Here is a 21,456-nt window from a genome sequence, read left to right as displayed (position 1 = left end):
TAACGCCCGCTTTGTCAACTCCATAAAGTTCTTGCGAGGATCGAATGGGATCATGGTTGTGGAAGTGCTGTAAAAGGCGTGGTGATCTACGCGTCGGCCATTGTTATTTTGCGGTGGATTTAGTTTTTGGAAGCCGGAGCAGGGAGCCAAAGCTAACATCCCCCGATGGACGCGCACCCAGGCTTTTCCTGCGTGGAGTTATGTGGGGGTGGGCAGGGCCTGATTTGACTCACAGCCTCTCTGAATCGACATGTTATCGAGTCAGAGACACATAAATCAACAAGACGAAGCAGCCACGGGGGAGGATTTGAACCTTGAGGCCCGGAGGTGGCTGCACATTGAGGTGTTTGTACAGGGAGCTGTGGCAGGATGCGGATAATGTGTGTGGCTAGAGCCCCGGCTGGAACGAGGGACGAGAGCGCATGTGCTCAGTGACTGAGAGAGAAAAGCGTTCTTGGTTCGGTTGACTCTTTGCTGAGGTCCCGCTGGTGCCGGAGACCTGGGCAGTGGCTGGAGACCCCGGCTGGAGCTGGGCGTCTCCAGGAAGATGGGCGGCCATCTCATCCTCTCTGGTCTGCTCACTCACTTGTGTGAGCAAAAATGTACCCCTGCACCGCCCAGTGTGGAGAATTAACAGCATAGATCATGTGTTTTGGAGAAATGAACCATCACAAGTATATTTCTGTCACAATAAAACACTGGAGAAACGATTCACACAGTTCAAGCCCTCAGAACTTCTAAAAAACTCGGCCTGATGACGGAATAAGGAAGCAGGCCATCTGCTGAAGGAGCAATAATGGAAGATGCTTAAGCAACACCTCTTTGACCTGAAGGCTAAGCCATCCAGCTCCATCTAGATTGGTATTTGGCTGCGAGAAATGCTTGGCAAGGTGGAGTGTTTTGGTTTCATTTGATCTCTCATCGTATTAGGCACCTGATTCCCACACCCTCCTCTCCCCCCAACCCCCGAACGATAGAGCCTTAGATTTGGTGGGCCCCACCCGAATTTCTACACTGACTGAGCTTTTGTGTTACGTTCAGAGTGGGAGATTGTTTGGACAAATAATTCATACCTTTGATGGGAAGGGAAGAGGTGTTTCAGGAAAGAGATGATCTGTTCATGTGCCAGGCATGGGGGCCCGGACCCCCGTGTGCCAGTGCATTAGCCTGTCCATTAGGGGAGCTGCCCTTTTATTGGATCATATCTAGCTGTTGATTGGAAAACTAAAAGTGGCCTTTAAATTTTTCACCAACTGTGGCAGGATAGAGGTGAGATGACACATCCGATGAGCGGGCTGGAAATGGCGAACAGTTCCTGATCCCATGCTTCTCCCAGCCCATCCCATCAGAACCACCCATTTCCTCAATCCCTCTGGCCAGGGCGGGCCCTGTGCATTAGGTAAGGTGGGCTGTGGTCCCTGTTAAGATAGAAGGACCTTAAAACGCCTCTCTTCTAAATTTTCATTCTATTTTCCTTGCACGTCTCTACAAATATAGATGCATTAACATCGTGGTAGGGTGGGAGGGAGGGCAGGGATGGATCTAGGAAGGTGAAGGTAGCTCACCTTCAAAGAGAGATGCCTTAAAGCGGGTCTGGGTGCCTTATGACAAACGAGGACATCAGTTAGGTGGTTGTGGAGGGCTCCGGGAAGGAGTTGGAAATTAGGGCAAACGTCACCTAGTTCATGACGTACACAGGACAAGGCCTTGTCACATTTTTTTTTTTTTTTAAACCAGAAGAGCCATGGACAAACTCTCCCAGAGTCACTGTGCTCCTAAGACTAAAGGGCTGGCAGGGCCTGGAAGCTGCCAGTCTTTCCACAGGGCTCAGTGGATCCCAGCACGCACACTCCTGCGCCCGATCGGGTCTCCGCACCACACACAGCTCTAGTTTCTCTCTCTCCATCTCCCTCGCTGTAGCGATTGGTCCTGGAGTGGCTTGGGAGCAGTTTCTGGAATAATCATATCGAGCACCTTTTTGCAAATAGGACGATCTATTCTAAATGGGGCTGCTTTCCATTTTTTTTTTTTTAACAATCAGTCCTTTTTCTGTTGTGTCAGTGTGAAGCTTATTTTGACGGGAGGTGGGGGGTTGTGAATTGATATTATCCTAGCGAAACCCAAATGATTCATTACATGCACGTCTAACTCACGAGGATGAAACTGATGGGCAAATGGTTCCGCTCTGTCACAGCGGCTTTGTCGGGACTGCGGTGTATGTAAGTGGAGTGGTTCAATGGAACGTAAACTAGAAATTATCATTTAAATGCTGTCGGCCTGGTTTGTCCATAAGAAGTGGTTCTTGTACAAAGGGAAGTGTTCTTTGGGCCTGAGAAGGAAATAAACAACATTTAAAAGTTCCAAAAGAAATTCAACAAGTCAAGCTGTTTGTGGTTTCCTTCCATTCCAGGTTCTTCTATTAGTAATGAAAGATTTGGAGGCTTTTAATGAGCATGAAGTCACCAATTATACCACTTGTCTCCAAGGAGGGAAGGGGGACTTCTTCTCCTGGGTAGGATGTAGAAGGTCTTGGCCAATGCTCTTGCTACAACAATTAGAAAAAAAAACCTATGGATTTATAAATTTACAAAGAAAACCCCTATTTTTATAGGCACCAGAGTGCTAGGAGAGCAATTAGGACTAAATAAACTGAACTCCCCAGGAGAGAAACTTTCCAGGGTTACCTGGCGGTTGTTAGCTGTTCTCCACCCTCTGTGGCCATTTCCCAGTTCTGGAGATAAGGTGAGAAAACAGAGACCCCTGCCCAGGAGGAGAGAGCTTGCACCAAACCCTTGGCCCGTGTCCCCAGGAAGACATTTTTACTTCTGAGGCTGCGTTGTGTGGGAGGATAGAGCGCTAATTTGAAAACCTCCAAAGGTCAAAACTGAGACTCTCAGAATCTTTCAGGACCAAGAAGACAAAGGCCCTGCCAGGATCTCAATAAAAGCCTAGGACGTCCATGCCATAGCAATAAAGGAACAACAGAAGTATAATGAAGCTTACTAAACCTAGTCCATTTCCATCTTAACACCTTATTGGATTGAAATGATTAGTCCTTCACAGTGTCTACCTGAGAGAGGAGAGAGAAATTCTCTCTGATGGAAGATAAAACCACCGAGGGTCAGTATAGTTTTTTTAATTTTTTTTGTCTAGTATACAATTAAAAAATTACAAGACATGCAAATAGGCAAGATTGCATGACTGATAATCAAGAAAAACAACATATAACACAAGAAGACCCATAGATGACCAGTTACTGGAATTAGCAGCCAAGGAGTTAAAATATGCGTGATTCATATGTGCAAAATAGAGGAGAAATGAATAAGAGCGATAAAAGGATGGATAATTGCATCAAATAATTGAAATCTATAAGAAATCAAATAGATACCCTAAAGTGGGAAAATACAGGGAGGGGCAAAAGTACTTTTGTGAGTATGCAATTGTGAGTATGCAAAACACAGTTTATTCTTATATTCATATTTATTAAATTATTTTCTGTATGAACAACTGTAAACCTACTTTTCTCCAGGCCTGTACAATATTTGAAATTAAGAATATATTGAGCTTAATAGTTGACTGGAAATAGCCATACATAAGATTAGTGAACTGGAAGGCAAGTCAATAGCATTCATATAATGATGGCTATGTGAGACCCATGAAGAATATGACAAAAGGTCTGATATACACATAACTTAATTCCCAGGCTGAATGAAGGAAGAAGAGATTTTCAAAATGATAATGGCTGAGAATTTCATCAAACCGAATCCTGAGATTCAAGAAACCCGGGGAATCCCCAGCAATGGCAATACAAAGGAAGCCGTGCGTGGGCACATCATAGTAGAACTGCTGAAGACCAAAGTAAAAAGTTAAATCTTGAAAACAACTAGAGAAGAAAGACATTACTGTTAAAAGAGCCACACCTCTATACCCTTGCAAGGAAAGCTTGAAAATCGAGCCTATTCCAAGGGGAAGTAGTATCATAAAGGAGAAACTATAGACAGCGAGGCTCCTGGATGCCGCGTCGCGGGGTCTCAGAACAGCAAGCAGTGCTGAGGGCTGGAGCCCAGGACTGTTGGCTGCAGGTACAAGAGCTGCTCTGAACTGTGTGACGTTCACTCGGTCCCTCCCGGCTCTTTGTGAGACACCCGGTACATAGACTATGGGCAGGAGGCCGGTACTTGCTGTTTGGCGTCTCAGGACCACCGGGCTAGGGCGTGAGATAGTGCGCCAGGAAGGCATGTAGTTCTGAGGTGGTAACGTCCCTGGCTGTGCTCCTGCCGGCCCTTGCCGTCCCAGGAGCTGTACCTGTAGAGACTTCCACATCTCAAGTACCTTCTGCTGTCCACCAGCTGGCTGTGTGGGAAAAGGATCCAATAGACACAAACTAAAGGAAAAATCTAGCGACCTAAGAATTAACAAGTGAACTGAGGGATAATGCATTTTTTATGTTCAATAATAAAACAAAGTCCCATTCCAGATTAAAAAAAAGAGAGAGAAATGTGTGGCCCTAGCTGGCTTGACTCAGTGGATAGAGCGTTGGCCTGCAGACTGAAGGGTCCCGGGTTCGATTCCCGTCAAGAGCACATGCCCAGGTTGCAGGCTCAATCCCATTAGGGGGTGTGCAGGAGGCAGCCGGTCAATGATTCTCTCTCATCATTGATGTTTCTATTTCTCTCCCTTTTCCTTCCTCTCTGAAATCAATAAAAATATATTTAAAAAAGTATGAGTACTCCACCATGGGATCTGGCTGTGTACATGATTATTTTAACCCACAGCACAATTTAAAATGTGATAAATTCATCTTTTAGATGATGCAGATAATATGGGGACATTTTGGGGAGAGAGATTTTCAAACGAGTGGGTTTTACTCCGCCTGCCTTTTCAATAACCATGACCCACAGTGCAGAGCGCCTGGCTGCTTTCCCACGGCGCCTCGGACTCGCTCTTCTCAGCCCAGGCAGGTGGGCGATGGGACTCCATGCGACACAGGAGGAGCAAGGGTCGGGCTGAGAGAATGTCCTGGTATTATGTATCAAGGGGACACTCTGCTTTCTCATTTTCATTCTTAGTGTATTATCTTTTTATTTTGGTTTCTGTATTTTTATCTAGGTGTAGGCAGGGGGATTAGAGGATCCTATCAATAAACCATTGGTTATTTGTCAGCCTCTCAACAAATATACTTATTATCATAATGATCAACTTTGTGAGTTCGATGTCAGACCTGTATGTTCGTGTTTTTTTATTCCTATCTGGTTGCATAATGGCTGTAATATGCTGCTTTTAGTTGACATTGATATCAAACCAATAACAGATATCAATTAAAAGAAGCTTTCTGAGATGAAAGCATAAAAAATCATTGGAGGTGTAGTTACTATAAATTGGTTCTCTGGGTTTAATTCATGGCTAGAGCGTCTCTGATCTGTAATATACCAGATGTATGTTCTTGCTCTCAGGGACGGTCTCAGAAGGCTGTAAAGGCAATGTCTTGAATGATCTTCTTTCGATAGGAAAGTCTCTCCGCCCTCTACTTCCTTTTATTATCTTACTAGAGGCCAGGTGCATGAAATTCGTGCAAGAGTAGGCCTTCCTTCCCCTGGCTGCCTGCACCGGCTTCCTTCGCCACCTCAGCTTCATCCAGAAGGTCGTCCAGAAGGACGTCCAGTCTAATTAGCATATTATGCTTTTATTATTATAGATTTTTGGTTGGGTTGAAGCAAGAGAGAAAGGGATTGAATTAATGTTATTGTCCCATGTTTCTAGAGCACCGGAAGCAGAGCTTGTTTCTAGTCAGCAGGGATGTTCTGCCAGAGGCCCTGACCTCCAGGCAAAGAATAACCCAGTGAGACAGAGCCCAGTTCCAGGGGAAAGTCACACGGCTTCAAGGAAGTCAGCCACAGAGGGTTCCTTTATGGAACTGATTGGAAGACATTTTCTGTATTTAATCACGGGGACTACATTGCCTGGGCACTTGCAGCTATGCTCCCTGCTGTGTGACAGTCCAGATGTCAAAGTACCACTTTCTCTCTCGCGTGAGAGCGTGTGTTTTCATGCCTGCACGCATGCGCACCCAGACCTAGAGGCTGCATGGTGCCTCTAGGCGGGCTCCTAGTCCGCTCACCTGTGTGGGGGCATGTGGGACCTCCAGGGACAGTGCTTGCACCAGCCTCTCACGGGGACACTTATTTCAGTGCAAACCCGAGATTCTTTAAGGGGAGCAGTGGAATCAGTTTAATGCAGAAAACGACAGCCTAGTTATCAGAGGTCAGAGGCCCTCAGGGAGCGCTTCGCTTGGATTTGAAGAGCTGGACATGTTTTTTTTTTTTTTAACATTTGAAGAGTCTAGAGATCAACCTTCTTGAAAAGCAGCAATTTCCTTTCAAAAAAATATTTGTATTGATTTCAGAGATGGGGGGGGGGGGGAAGAGAGAGAGAGAGAGAGAGAGAGAGAGAGAGAAACATCAATGATGAGAGAGAATCATTGATCAGCTGCCTCCTGTATGCCCTCATTGGGGATTAAGCCTGAAACCGGAGCATGTGCCCTGACCAGGAATCGAACTGGGGCCTCCTGGTTCATAAGTTGATGCTAGACTACTGAGCCACGCCGGCCGGGCAAAACAGCAGCAATTTTCACATCACCTTTGAAAGCAGAGGCTGGCACACGAAGGCCTGTTGCTGTGGGTAATGTTGTAAGTGATGGTGGAACAGCCTCTCTCATTGTTTAGGTGGTGCTCCTGGTGGCTTTCATGCGACCGTGGTGACGCTGAATGGCATGGCTGCGACCGTAAGGTCTAACATATCCACTGTCTGGCCCGTTGTCGGGAAAGCCCGTGCCCCGTCCTGGTGTGTGAGCTGAGAGACCACACTCCCACAGGGACGGCCCTGTGAGGTGGCTGTGCTGGGATCCTCCCACCCCTGTCCTGCTTTCCTTGCCCTCCTCTGGACTGCCTCTTAAAAATCTATTTTATTTTAATTAAAAAATTGCCTTCAAATGCCCAGGTTATCTTGCTCCCTTAGGATTCATTGGAAAGATGTCTCTCTCCATATAAAATGGTCAGTGGGTTGCAATGCTGCGGAAATTTATATCGAATATTATTTTATTAGTAGTTCAGTGTAATAGTCTTGCAATTTTTCTGTAGGTCTGGGTTTTTTTTTTTTAATGGAAGAGTTTAACAAGGAATTGAGATAAAGCAGGCCATTATGCTCAGATATGCTCACATGTTTACAGACACGTATGTAGACCATTCTCCATGATCACACTCTCTGCACGAGAAGGTTAGTGGACACACATGTCTGTCATGTGGGAGCACTTGATTGTGGCGCATCCATCACTCCCAAAGCAGATGGCTCTGTGGTAATAAAAAGGAGGAGCAAGTCCATTCTAACTGTGGGGAGACCGAGATGTTAAATGCGCGACAGTGTGATATACTTTCGTTGGCATGGAGAGGAGAAAGGACAAGAGGGAACAGTTAGACATGGCCACAGAGTTTTTCCAATAAGTATTCAACCTCTGGGAAGTTGCAGAGGAAATTGGTAACCTTGGTTACCTGCAGAGATGGGTACAGAATGACAGGGGATGGGATTAGGGCACAGACATCTATACTAATAAAAGGGTAATATGCTAATTAGACCAGACATCTTCCGGACGTCCTTCTGGACATCCTTCTGGACAAAGCCATGGTGGTGGGGGCTGAGGCAGAGGAGGTTAGGGGCTATCAGGCAGGCAGGGGAGCAGTTAGGGTGATCAGACTGGCAGGGGAGAGTGGTTAGGGGCAATCAGGCAGGCAGGCGAGTGGTTAGGGGCGATCAGGCAGTTAGGCAGGTGAGCAGTTAGGAGCCAGCGGTCCCGGATTGCAAGAGGGATGTCTGACTGCCGGTTTAGGCCCGATCCCTGCAGTCGGACATCCCCCGAAGGACCCACCTCCTGTGCATGTATTTCATGTACGGGGCCTCTAGTTTTTACATAAAATTCTTGGTGCTTTTTGAGTTCCTAACCATGCAAGCTAGTTATCATTTCAAAGAATTAAAAACCAGCATAGAGGATACTTTTTTTTAAGGGGAAAAATATAGGTGTATTGCTCACATCAAGGTCCCTGAGTGACATGCTGGCCAGGGTCAACCTTCTTGGTGGTGAACACCAGACGGAACCCACTCCGAAGGGATTCCCAGGCTCGGCCGGTGACGGGATGGGACACTATTCATCATCATCTTTAAGCCCCTGTCCACTGGCAGAGAAGCGAGCACACTTCAGTAGAAGCAAGCACCAGCTAGTTAATGCGTCTGACCGTGAATGTTTTTGCTCCTCCGACGGCTGCCTAACCTGACCCACGAGCAGATTAATGCAGTTGCAACCCCTGCAGATTTCAGTGGAGGTGAGGGACCTAGAGATAGTGTTTACATTAGTAAATTATTAACGCTTAGGTTTACAAGGAGCTACGCCCACGGGTGGGTTTCTACCGCCCAGTCGGACCCCAGGGGCAGTTTCAGAACTAGATGCGGCGCTGGGGGGCTCTCCGTGGTGGATGAGCTCCCACGCTCCCTCCCCCACTTCAGCCGCTATGTCTGCAGCGGTTCCCAGAGCGGCACATCATCTCATGTTCCTCATGGTTTAACGCCCTAAACAGCGTGAATACATTGTTTTTACCTAAAGTAATTCTCAACTATGCAACTTGAAAATAATTATTTTCATCAAGATTAAAAAAAACCCAAAACCTTTTCATTGGCTTGGCCGGAGTGGCTCAGTGGTTGAGCATCGACCTATGAACCAGGAGGTCACGGTTCGATTCCTGGTCAGGGCACAGGCCTTGGTTGTGGGCTCGATCCCCAGCATGGGGCGAGCAGGAGGCAGCCAATCAGTGATTCTCTCTCATCATTGATGTTTCTCTCTCTCTCTCTCTCTCTCTCTCTCTCCCTTCCTCTGAAATAAAAATATATTTAAAAAGCCAACCAAAAAACTTTTTATTGAAGTGGAGTATAGGCATCGACAAACACCCCTGTTACACGTCTACATGACTATGAGAAGATCAGTGAATTTTCATAAAATGACCACCAGTGTAACCAAGTCTAGATCAAGACATGGAACCTTAATCACACCCACCCACCCTCCTGGGGCCGCTGGTCAGTTTCCGCACAGCCTCTCCCAGCATCACTGCGACCCTGACTTTCAGCAGCAGGTTCGTTTCTCCTGACTCGGTCCTTTACAGCAATGGAGTTATACGGAACGGACTGCTTTGTGTCGGCTTCTTTTGCTCAGCATCGCAGACGTGAGGTCCTCTCACTTCTGCACGAAACCGAGGGTTGCTCGTCCCCTTGCTGCGCGGGTTTCTACGCGGCTACCTCCCGGCGTGTTTGTCTGCTCTATCGGCGACGGGCAGGGAGCTGTTGCCAGTGTTTGGCTGCTGAAAGCGGAGCTGCTGTGAGCCCCCGGCAGTGCTTTTCCATGGCTGCCCGTCCACATGGCTGTGAGCGGTGTCCCGGAGGCAGTCCGGCCGCGGGGCGTGCATCTGTTCAGCGTTAGCCGGTGGCTCTCCGGTTTCCACATGAATCGGAACCACCGGGAGGGCTCGTTAAACCTCAGATCCCCGGCCACACCTAGAGTCTCTGATTCAGCAGGGCTGGGGTGCGGCCCAAGAATGTGCCCTTCTGGCAAGTTCCAGGTGATGTGGATGCTGCTGGCCCACGAACCGCGCTTTGAAAATGTCTGCTTAGCAGATACCAGTGCCAAGCAGTTTTCCAAAGTATTTGTACCCGTTTACCGTCCCGCCAGCAGCGATGAGAGACCGAGGGCTCGGCGCGGCATCAGCCTCCTTCTCGTACCCTCAGCCACGGTCTTTTATGTGAAGTGTCTATCAAAGTTTCTTGCTCTTTTTTTTTTTAATGTTTACATTTAATAGAATTTTTAGAGAGAGAGAAAGAGGGAGGGAGGGAAAGATGAGGTGGGGGAGGAAAAAGCATCTATCTGTTGCTCCTCTTATTTATATGTTCATTGGTTGCTGCTTGCATGTGCCCTGACTGGGGATCGAGCACACAACCTTGGCGTAGCAGAATGAGCTACACGGCCAGGGGCTTTTTCCTCATTTCTTTTTTTATTGTGTTGTCTTCCTTTTTCTTCTTTTTTTAAAAATAGTTTATTATTGATTTCAGAGAGGAAGGGAGAGGGAGAGAGAGAGAGAGAGAGAAACATCAATGATGAGAGAGAATCATTGATCGGCTGCCCCCTGCACGTCCCACGCTGGGGATCGAGCCCACAACCCAGGCATGTGCCCTGACCGGGGATAGAACCATGACCTCCTGGTTCATAGGTCGACGCTCAACCACTGAGCCACACTGGCTGGGCTTCCTTTTTCTCATTGAGAATCAGTTCTTTGTTGGTGTTTGTAGCGCAAGCATCTTTTCTACCCTGTGGTTGCCTTTTCACTCTCTTAAAAGTGGTGATGAGAAATTCATCATTTTAATGTGATCTAATTCATCTTTTTCCACTTTAAGGTTAGTGCTTTTTGTGTTACTTAAGGACTCTACCTACTCCAGTGGCATGAAGACGCTCTCATATTTTTTTCAAAAATATTTCTTTTCCCCTTCTCATATGTAGATGAAAAGCTCATCTGGAATTGATTTTTTGTGTTTTGTTGAGTTTCATATACTAATCTTCCTTAAGGTCCTGTTTAAAATTCACCTCTTGGTATTCGTTTTTAGTTCTTTATAGGAAGATCAATGCCATAGAGCAACCTTCAGAAAATTCAAGGGATGTCTTTTAACCCTGCAATTGTATTGAAAGCAATACTTCACATGTTCATGCTCCATATTTATTCAGGGTAGGCTGGCTTTCGACGGAGCCACATTTAAGGCAGCTATTGAAACTTTTAAGTAACATAAAGCACTTTTTTTCATCTCGTGCCAGAACTATAATGCCCACAGTAATTTATATTTAATTTTTAATACAGTTATCTATCATGAGTCATTATGTGGGCTGCTCCCAGGATTCCGTCCTCTGTCATGTGGTTTTTCTGAAGACTGTGGTCTCTTTGTGCAGCTACTGGGAATTATTACCTCGCTGATGAATTTCGCTGCTGAGGAGGTATCACCAGGAGGTTCGGTGTCGTATTTTTTCACTTGAACTTACAAAACAGGCCCAGTGTCTGGGTGCTCCCGGGTCTCCCGGAGGCTTGGAAACAAAGCACGCTCTGTGTTTGAAGAACTGTTGTAGCAAGACTGTGCTGCTCTGTGATGAATACCTTTAAAACTGGCTGAAAGAATTGATTAAAATTACTCCACATGTTTGGCCATGCCATTTCGGAGCAGCCTGCTTTCTTTGGCCGACGACGCACGCGGAGAGTTAGGAAAGCCTCTTGGTGATTGGTGGTCGGACTGGCCGTGCCATTTTGCATGGAAGGAATGACGTTTGGCGTCGGAATTAGACCGAGGGCAGTCGAGAACTTTTAGAAAGACTGAAGGCTTGTGGTGCATCCTCCGGAGGCTTGCTCCTCAGACTCCCGGTCTCACTCCCAAGAGCTGGACCCCTGGACCGCCAGCTCCTTGAGGTCAGGCACACGCGTCCTGTTTCCCACTTCATCTGCGTCATCGAAAGCAAAGCAGTGCTTGGCCGTTGTAGTTGCTCAATTAAAATTTCTGAGTTGAAAGTAGGAATGAATCCATCCTTACGCCTGTGAAGGGTGGGATGCAGGTGTGTGTGGTCAGGGGGCTGGTCCGTGGCTTCCATCTTGGCCCTCTCTCCTCCTGGACCCATCGGAAGGGCCTCCTGCAGGGAGCACGCCGGCACCGGCTCCCCGGTGTTCCCCACCCCAGCCTTTCCGAGCTTGGAGACTGCAGAGGAGGTGGATCACTCCCCTCCCCCCACCTGCATGCCCCCTCCCCTGCGGGTGAGGAAGAGTTGAAGATGAGCCCCAATGGGCAAACTTTTGAAAGCAGGAGGGTTACCGCTACCCCTTCTGGTCATGGACTGACTTGGGAAAGATGAAAGTAAGATAAAGGACAGGTACAGTTATGAACACATTTCTTGTTCACTTAACAAGAAGAGCCCAATGCAGTTGACCAATATTTAATCAACAAGTAAATTCATGGACTGGTTTCTAAGTTACAAATGATTAGGACTTAATTTAAAATGTGGGTAAATATAGGCTTTGCTTATGTTTAAGGTCTTCATGAAACACCCAATAGGAAATGTCTGTTCGGGGGAGCTGGGTTAGAGGGGTGACACCAGGCACTGAGAGCATCGAGGAGCGGCCGGGCACACGGGAGAGGAGTTGGCTGTGGCTCCTTTTCTCGTCCGTGGGCCGAGGCGCAGAGGGAGCGCGAAACGGGATGGTCTGCCATTCCCCGGTGATTTTCCGAGCCGGGATACGGGGCCAGTCTTCACTGATTTAGGACTAGTCCGAACCCTTGTAGCCTGGCTGTTTAATGGAGAGCAATGGCCCAAAGCACCCAACTGTCTTTTCCTTTTCAAGTTGTTATCCGCCCTCATATTTAGAGCCACGCTTCTCACATGCTCTTCACGGACACGTTCCACCTCTGTGTTCAAAGTCTCTGCTCCAGTTCTTTGAAAGGGAAACCCACGGTGCCCGAGGTAAAGGAGTCTTTGTGGAGCCTCCTAAACTTGTAGGTATCCCTTTAACCCCATCCAAGGTGAAAAGTGGATACGCAGGCATAGAAACTTCTAGAAGAGCATCTGACCTTGTCGCTCCACTTCCCCAAGGGAGTGGGCAGTTCCACGTTTCCTGCCATGAGGATGTGTGTGGGTGTACACTGCTTTCTCTCTCTCTCTCTCTTTTTTTTTTTGTATTTTGTGGTCACTGGTAGGCTGTTGACTTTGAATATATATACGTATATACTACTTACAAAAGTTCTAGAGAAATTACATAATTTATCATTTATTTATTCTTGGACATTACAAACACTAAGGGCACGTTTCTACGATGTACCATACAAAACACCAGCAGATATAGTTTATGAGCAAGAAAACTTCTTCGATATACAACAGTTTTTAACTTATAAGGCATGCTGTAGGATTGTTCTAAAGTCTCATTTACATAAGAATGATAATGATGCTATTAATTAAGAAGTCATCATAAACAGTCTATTTATTGACCTTGCTGTTTTATACATATCACTTCACTTAAGCCAGGGATAGTCTTGTGAAATAAGTGTTATGATGCTTTACACGTGGTGAAAGTCAGGCTCAGAGAAATGAAGCAACTTGCCGAACAACAGGGAGCAAGTGGCCGAGCCATGTGGTTGCACGTGTCTGTCTGACGTCACAGCCCGTGGGATCCATGACTCAGCTGATCCTTTGGGTTCCAGAGAAAACTCACTTTGGGGTGTGCAAGTGGAAGCTGCTATTTAGGAAGAGAGATGTTGCACTGGGAAATTCTAGAGTAAAAATCACGGTCTTATACTTTTACAAAGATCCTTGGTAGAGCCTTGAGTATAAGGCGTGGCGGAAAACCTGTAAATTACTCAATGGAAAGAGTCATTTAACATAAAGGAAAAAGTTTACTAAGCAACTATTGTGTGCCAGGGAATGAGCGAAAGCACAGCATCGATCACAGGCCTGCTCTTCTGATCTGATAGCGGAGAGAGTAAGTCTGTCTCTGGGCTTTATCTTTTCTCCCCTAAGAACACACATTTTCTCTCCTTTTTTTATGGAGAGAAAGTCATTAAAACACAATGTCTGCTTGACTTTCCAGCTTCATAACGAATTGGCTTCAGGAGAAGAATGGAAATTTTTGTCCGGAACAGGAAACGCACAGGGCATGAGCAGATAGGCATCTGTGAAGAAATGGTTCCTATTTATTCTGTTCAGATTGGAGCAGCATGCAGTTTTTTGACTAAAATGTTGAAATCGGTAGAAAGCGGATTTAGACGCCATCTGGTGCGAATGCCTTCCCCTCCTGCTCGGGCAGGAGCCTGGGCGTCGCTCAGGGTGTTCCAAGAGCCCCGAGGAAGAGAAGAGGAGGAGAGAGTGGGCAGCGGCTCCGCCAGCCAGGCCACCCTGGGACGGTCCACCCTGGTCAGTGGCCCTGCGAGCTCCCTGGCCCCAGCCGTCCCGGGAACTTAGAGCCACAGCTGGAGGCTGTTCCTATAGATTTTCTAGTTTTCCTTTTCGCAAGATGTGTTAACTCACGCCACAAAGAGCTGAGTTTGTAAAGCCCTTGATGTTTCATCACCTTAAACCCGCCTGGCTTCCACAGCCCCCCCTGGAATCGGCCACAGGTTCTGGACACACGGGGATGTCCTAGGCCAGTGATGGCGAACCTTTTGAGCTCGGCGTGTCAGCATTTTGAAAAACCCTAACTTAACTCTGGTGCCGTGTCACATAGAGAAATTTTTTGATCTTTGCAACCATAGTAAAACAAAGACTTATATTTTTTACATTTATTTTATATATTTAAATGCCATTTAACAAAGAAAAATCAACCAAAAAAATGAGTTCGCATGTCATAGGTTCGCCATCACTGTCCCAGGCGCACGAGGACTCCCGTGTGTATCTGGCGTTTCCCAGTGGAGGGTCGTCTTGGCTCTTAGTCTCCTGTTCCCATTACCACGTGGCAGCGGGCACGGCCACCAGTAATGGTGCAGACCTGCCCCCGGGTTTCCGCGGCCGCAGGCTCCGGTGACTCTGAGAAGCGGGCGTCACAGTGAACACTGACAAGAGCCAGCAGGTGAACAAGTAAACGCAGGGCTGTCCTCTGAAGTAACAGCTCGGCGTCCCTCTGAGGCTGCCACCTGACAGCCAGAGTGGGCTTCTGTAGGTGACCCTGGGGGCAGCTGGCCTGGCCCACAGCCCGTGTCCACGGGGAGTGGCCCTCGGGCGTCCTCAGTGGCCATTGCCAGTGGTCTCGGTGCCAGGGACGGGGCATGCGCATCACCATCTGAAAATCAGTGTCTGGGGCTATCTTAGTATTTAAAAATTTCCACTAGTGTTCTCATGCAAGGCATTTTAAAAAAACATTAAGTTCATTATCAAAGACATTTTGCATCTTATTTTTTTGTCATCTTTTTTTTCTTTTCTAGCATATCCATTTTTTTTTAACCTCCTGTCACAATTTGCATGATGTGCAAGAAGGAAAAAGTGATGAGTAGAAAGTGTGAGCGCTCAGCAAATTGTCAGATGAGGGATCGTTACTCCCTCCGAACCAGGCTCCTGTAGCTGTCTGACCGCACGAGCCTTCTTACGGGAGCCCCCGGCTCCTGGGAGGAAAGGGAGAGATGGGGACGTGGACACGGAGGCGGCTGCCGTGGGCGTGGGCCTGTGCGCTGGAACGCACCCATGGCATCTGTGACTGTGCTTTGTGAGTCTGACTCTATCCCGAGATGTCCTTGGGGGATGTAACTCTAACTCGGTTGCACTCAAGTTCAGTGTTGGAGTCAAATCAGTGTCTGGGGCTATCTTAGTATTTAAAAATTTCCACTAGTGTTCTCATGCAAGGCATTTTAAAAAAACATTAAGTTCATTATCAAAGACATTTTGCATCTTATTTTTTTGTCATCTTTTTTTTCTTTTCTAGCATATCCATTTTTTTTTAACCTCCTGTCACAATTTGCATGATGTGCAAGAAGGAAAAAGTGATGAGTAGAAAGTGTGAGCACTCAGCAAATTGTCAGATGAGGGATCGTCACTCCCTCCGAACCAGGCTCCTGTAGCTGTCTGACCACATGAGCCTTCTTACGGGAGCCCCCGGCTCCTGGGAGAAAAGGGAGAGATGGGGACGTGGACACGGAGGTGGCTGCCGTGGGCGTGGGCCTGTGTGCTGGAACGCACCCATGGCATCTGTGACTGTGCTTTGTGAGTCTGACTCTATCCCGAGATGTCCTTGGGGGATGTAACTCTAACTCGGTTGCACTCAAGTTCAGTGTTGGAGTCGTTAGGTTACGGACGGACTCCGAAGAACGTGACTGTGACTTCTAAGGTTTCTGCCTCCTCCTGAGAAATGAAAGCCGCAGTTATTTTTAGAGATTACAGTTGAATGGGACAGTGATCTATTGGTCTGATGCCTCTTTTTATGGCGTTGCCTTTGAAATGTTGCATATTTTCATGCTTAGAAATTCCCTCTAACTTTGTAACGGACTCTGAGGATTGTTTGCTCCGTAAATCACACGATGGCTGGTGTCCAAAAGCAACAAGCGCCGATCTGCCGTCTGATCCGTGGGCTGAACGTCACATGGTTCATCTGAGGCCCAGGAAAGGCGGAGGGGGTGGTTCATCACAGGTCTGCACTCAGGGCTCCAGGCCACGGCGGTCCTTCGTCCACGGAAGGTGGCCCGAGTGTAGGGACAGCAGGAAGGCTGCCTGTCACTCCATGTTTTAGACTTTCTCTGGCAGCCAGACTACAAACCAGAGTGCAGTGTTCCTGATGATCATTCACGTGGAAATTCAGTTCACCGAGGGCCACGGCCTTGCCCGGTCCCAGGGGCCCTGTCCGTACAGAGAGGGTGGCGTGGCTGGCTGACCACCCTCAGCCACACCCGAGGACGCCGTGCTGCTGAAAGCCCGTCCTCAGGCCCAGGCTTCTAATACAAAGCAGAGACCTTGGACACAGCCCGTGCCTGCAGCCCATTATGCCCGAGGCATTGGAAACATTGGCAGCAGATTGTTTTCCAATCAGTGTCACTGTCCAAGGCCAAGGCTAGACGGGTATGAGTGAGAGCGAATTCAACAGCCTTGATTAAAGAAGCTTGGAAAATCAGGAGCACCGGGCTGGAAGCAGAAGTACTAGGATGGGGACGGGGGGTGGAGGCTGTTTTGAAGAATTGACAACTGATTTTATATTTTTTTCATCCCCCACTCCCCCCCAGCTCTTCCCCTCTCTTGCTTTCCTCTTTCTTCCAGATGACAAAGACTGTAACTTGATTCCCAGGATCTATTTCTCCCCTTTTCAATTTTTATAGAACCCCAATTTTTAGTGGGGTACATGAGCCTCTTCCTAGCCCCACTACACGTCTCAGTCTCCTCTGTAGTTGGCTGAAGATGCATGGGTCAGCTCTAGAGCAGGAACAGGTGTGATGGGTGCACCTTCTTGGGCCTTCAACAGGAACACCCTCTCCTCTGCTTCTCCTCTGGTTTAAACGAGGATGAGGTAGGTAACCAAGCATCTCAGACTGTGGAGATGAGAAAGATGCTGAGGATGGAAGGTCAACAGGGTCGACCAATCTGGGTCCCTGACTCCTTAATGGCTCCTTACCAGTCCCGGACTGTGTGTGCCCTGACCATTGTGTGAAATAGGAATAAACTCTTTTTGTGTAAACCACTACTCTACTGGGTCCCCTGGTCGTAGCTGCTGTCCCTGTATCCTAACCACCCGCTCTTCCCACTCTACCTCCCTACTTCCTCGTTCTTCCACCCCCATCCTTCCCTTATACCTTCTGTGGGACTCTTCAAAGTGTAGGCCCGTGACTCTCATACTTCCGTTTGAATCATTATCTATAGGGTGGACCTTCTTCAAATGCAGAAACCCAGGCCATGCCCTAGAGCAGTGGTTCTCAACCTTCCTAATGCCGCGACCCTTTAATACAGTTCCTCATGTTGTGGTGACCCCCAATTTCATTGTTACAAATTGAACATAATTAAAGCATAGTGATGAATCACAAAAACAGTATGTAATTATATGTGTTTTCCGATGGTCTTAGGCGACCCCTGTGAAAGGGTCGTTCGACCCCCAAAGGGGTCGCAACCCACAGGTTGAGAACCACTGCCCTAGAGGTTCTGGGGTTAGCACATCTTGGGTGGGGTGTGAGAATCTGACATTTTAGCAGACCCTGCCGGACTTAGATAGAGGTGTTCCGTGGGCTACACTTGGAGAAACATTGGCACGGCGTCTATGTCTAGCATGAAGCAGATGCTCAAAAAAGCACTTGAGAAGATGGCTTGCAGTGACTCGGGGACCTGCCAGTGCTGCACAGCGATGAACTCTACAGGATGTGTAAACAACTGTTCCATTGACTCAGCTGCCCCCAAAGTACCAGATAATAAGTATAATAGTTTAAACAGCTATCCAATCAGGTACTTGGGACAATGTAGAAAAAAAACAACTGGTTGACCCCAATTTTCTATATTCTACCAGTTGCTCATATGAAAGCTGTGTAACTTTAGAAGGCAGGTTTTTGTTATTGGTAGCTTGTTTTTGAGGAATGAAGTTTGTCAGATGGTGATATGTTTTCTACTCTTCCTTTGTGACTGGCGACATTTGGGATGCTCCGTGAATGGCATTTCGTTAGTTAAGGTAATCCACAAGCTGTTGAGTTCTTATGTGATGAGCTTTGTGCGAGGCATGAGAGATACAAAGATGAGCAGAACGGGTCTTGCCCTCAAGCTTTGCACGGTCACTTGGAGGCAGGCAAGTAGTACAGCATTTGGCTGTGGTTCTGAACCCAGGCGGGAGGTTTTGGTCTCAAGAAAAAGTTGTGGGAGTTGTGAGCTTACAGGTGGTAGCCCAACGTGTGTCAACGAAGGGCTTACTCGGGAAGAGTGTATGAGGAGAGCCAAGCAGAGGACCCAAAGTCTGCAAAACAGGAGGCTGTCCTAAGCTAGTGATCCTTCACCCCGAGCCTTACTCAGCCCCAACGTCTGCAAACACCCCCTCCTCTGTGAGGCCGTCCTGACCACTGTCCCCAGGAGGAATTTGTCACGCTCTCCTCACGTTCATGAATCACTGTTTCATAGGATTGGTGTAGCACACGTCTTGCTATGTCATGTCTAATTGTAGAGATAGATGTCTGTCGCTTTGCAGGCTAGGGGGCGAGTGCCTTAAAGACATGAGCCCCTTTTAATAAACCTGGATCCCTAACACAGTCTCTGTGTCAGGCCTCAGGGCAGTTGCACAGTAACAGTTCAGTGGGGGAAGAAATGATTTAATTCTTGTTCTATTTATTATCTATCATCTATCTATCTATCTATCTATCTATCTATCTATCTATCTATCTATCTATCATCTATCATATACTTTACAAAGTGTTCCCCTGGGACCATACATAGCTATGAGAAGATTACTGACTGTGTTCCCTGTGCTGCGCTTTATATCCCAGGACCATTTTGTAACTACTGATCTGTACGTCTCAGTCCCAGAGCCCCCTCCCTTCTGGCAACCATCAGTCTGTTCTCTGTGTCCATCGGTCTGTTTCACTTTTGTTGGTTCGTGTATATTATTCTTTAGATTCCACATCTCTTCTGTTTAAAGTGGGGCCTCGGAGATGGGTGAATTTACTGTGGACCAGGGTGACTTCCCCTGAGAAACTACCCAACCGGATGTGAGTGCTCCCGTTCTTAATCCCCCGGCATGTTCTACTGTTCTCTGGTGTTTACTGGCCTACTTGTATTTCTGTTTAGTTATCTTATCTACCTTATTAAATTAGGGGTTCTTTGAGGACAAAACCTCTCTTAGGTTACATAATCATAGCTAGGTCTTGAACTCTGGTTTTAGAGCTCCAAGTCCCTCTTTGAACCAAAGCATAACCTGACAGAGTGCTAAGTTATTGTTCATCATTATTATTATTAACCCAAAGGGAGGGGCATCAGACAGATTTTGAATGGATAGGTAGTTGGCATCAATTCTTGAGAACAGGGGAGGGTCTAGAACATGTTTTGCCTGGAAAGAGGAGAAAGTTCTGGAGAGGAGGGCTTGGCGAGTGAGGCTGGTCTTCGGGGAGGCCACCTGCAAGAGGGGCCGACATGCAGGGTGACCGTGTTGATGGGGAACTTCACGTGCAGCGTGAGCGTGAAGAAGACGTTGGGAGCCAGGCCAGGGGAAATGACACAATCTCGAAGTCTGGCTTCTGTTAATATTCTTGTTGCGAAGAGGATCTGGGCTGCTTAAAGCAGAAATGGGCCAGAATCTTGTTTTAAGGCTGTGAAGCAGAATTACCGGGTGCTCCGCAGCCAGGAGGCCAGCTGCTGTAAACCAGGGGTTCTCTGTCCTCGTTTGCATGAAAAACACCGTGCTCATGTGTGTTGACCAGTGCCTACCTTTTTATTGAAAATATGAATAATCAGAGAAGTGATGGCAACTTGAAATGTTTTCTGAGGGGCTGTCTGCGTCAAGATGCTACAATGACATGCAAAGCAAATGAATGTTTTAATATTAAAATTAAATTTTAATATTACAATATCCTGATATTCTGTAGTTTCACTAACTTTGTCGAAATGAATGTAGTTCCTCAACATGCAGAGGGAATGAACAAACACAGTTAAACACAGAAGCATGCACAGCTCAACTGAAGTGTGTTGATAAGTTAGGCTTTCACTGCACGACAGCACCAAGCTTCTCTGGTTGTGGCACGTGTGACTGTGTGAGCTGGATAAAGTGTTGTTTAATGTGAAGATTCTAAAATTTCAGCAAGCTTACAAATCACCCGGTGAGCTTCTGAAAACACACGTTCTTGGGCCCCACACTCAGCTGTTCGGACTTGCTAGGTCTGGGGTCAGGGCCAGCGTCTGCATTTTATACCAACTCCCCGGTGATGCTGATGCTGCCCATGTGGGCGGAACCCCTGGGAGGAGCAGGGTCTGATAGAATCGGAAGATGCAATTTCAAAGGAGTAGAAGCTGGGTGCATGTTTCGTAGTCAAAATTCTGACCGCTAAACCAACCGGTATGATGATCATTAAATTAATTCTACTTTTAATATCATTTTTCCTAACCAAGAAAAGGAAGGGCATGGATTTCTATCAAATTTCTTTACAGGACAACTTGGCATTGACTCTGACTTCTTAAAATTATAATTTTATTGATTCTGCGTTTTATTAAATAAATGTTCCTTGAGCTTGCTCTAGCTGGAGAGGGAAATGAGTTTTCAGTGCAATTTTTCTGCCCATCTACTGCCTGCTTGTTGAAGTACAGAAGAAATATTTATTTCTACTAAACCAAATGGGCACAGAAAATCATCACAAAAAAAGGGAGTTATATTATCACAGGTACGAAGACAAACAAAAGGAAAAGCGTATTTGGTTGCCATGACAAGGTGGCTGTGATGGTTAATTTTATGTCAGTTTGACTAGTTCATGGGTTCCCAAAGATTAGGTCAAACGTTATTCCAGTTGTCTCACTAGCTGTGTTTTTGGCTGAGAGAAGCACTGAAGTTGGCGGACTAGGTGAAGCAGGTTGTTCTCCCTCATGAGGGTGGGCCTCATCCGGTCAGTCGAAGGCCTGGATAGAGCAGAGAGCCCGGCCTTCCCACCAGGAAGAGAGAATCTTGCCCGCCTGATGGCTCTTGAGCTGGGACATCGGCCTTTTCCTGTCTTTGCTCTTGAACTGAAACGTTGGCTCTTCCTGGGTCTCGAGCGTACTGGCCTTCGGAGTAAAACTGCGCCGTCTGCTCTCCTGGGTCTGAGTTTTGGATTTGAACTATAGCCATACTGTTAGCCTCCTGGGTCTGCAGCTTGCTGACTCCTCCTGCAGCTCTTGGGACTGTCAGCCTCCATGATCACAGGAGCCAATTATTTATACTAAGTCCC

This window comes from Myotis brandtii, unplaced genomic scaffold, assembly GCF_000412655.1.
Source record: "Myotis brandtii unplaced genomic scaffold, ASM41265v1 scaffold147, whole genome shotgun sequence".
Classification (NCBI taxonomy): Eukaryota; Metazoa; Chordata; class Mammalia; order Chiroptera; family Vespertilionidae; genus Myotis; species Myotis brandtii.
This window is presented reverse-complemented; position numbering follows the sequence as displayed.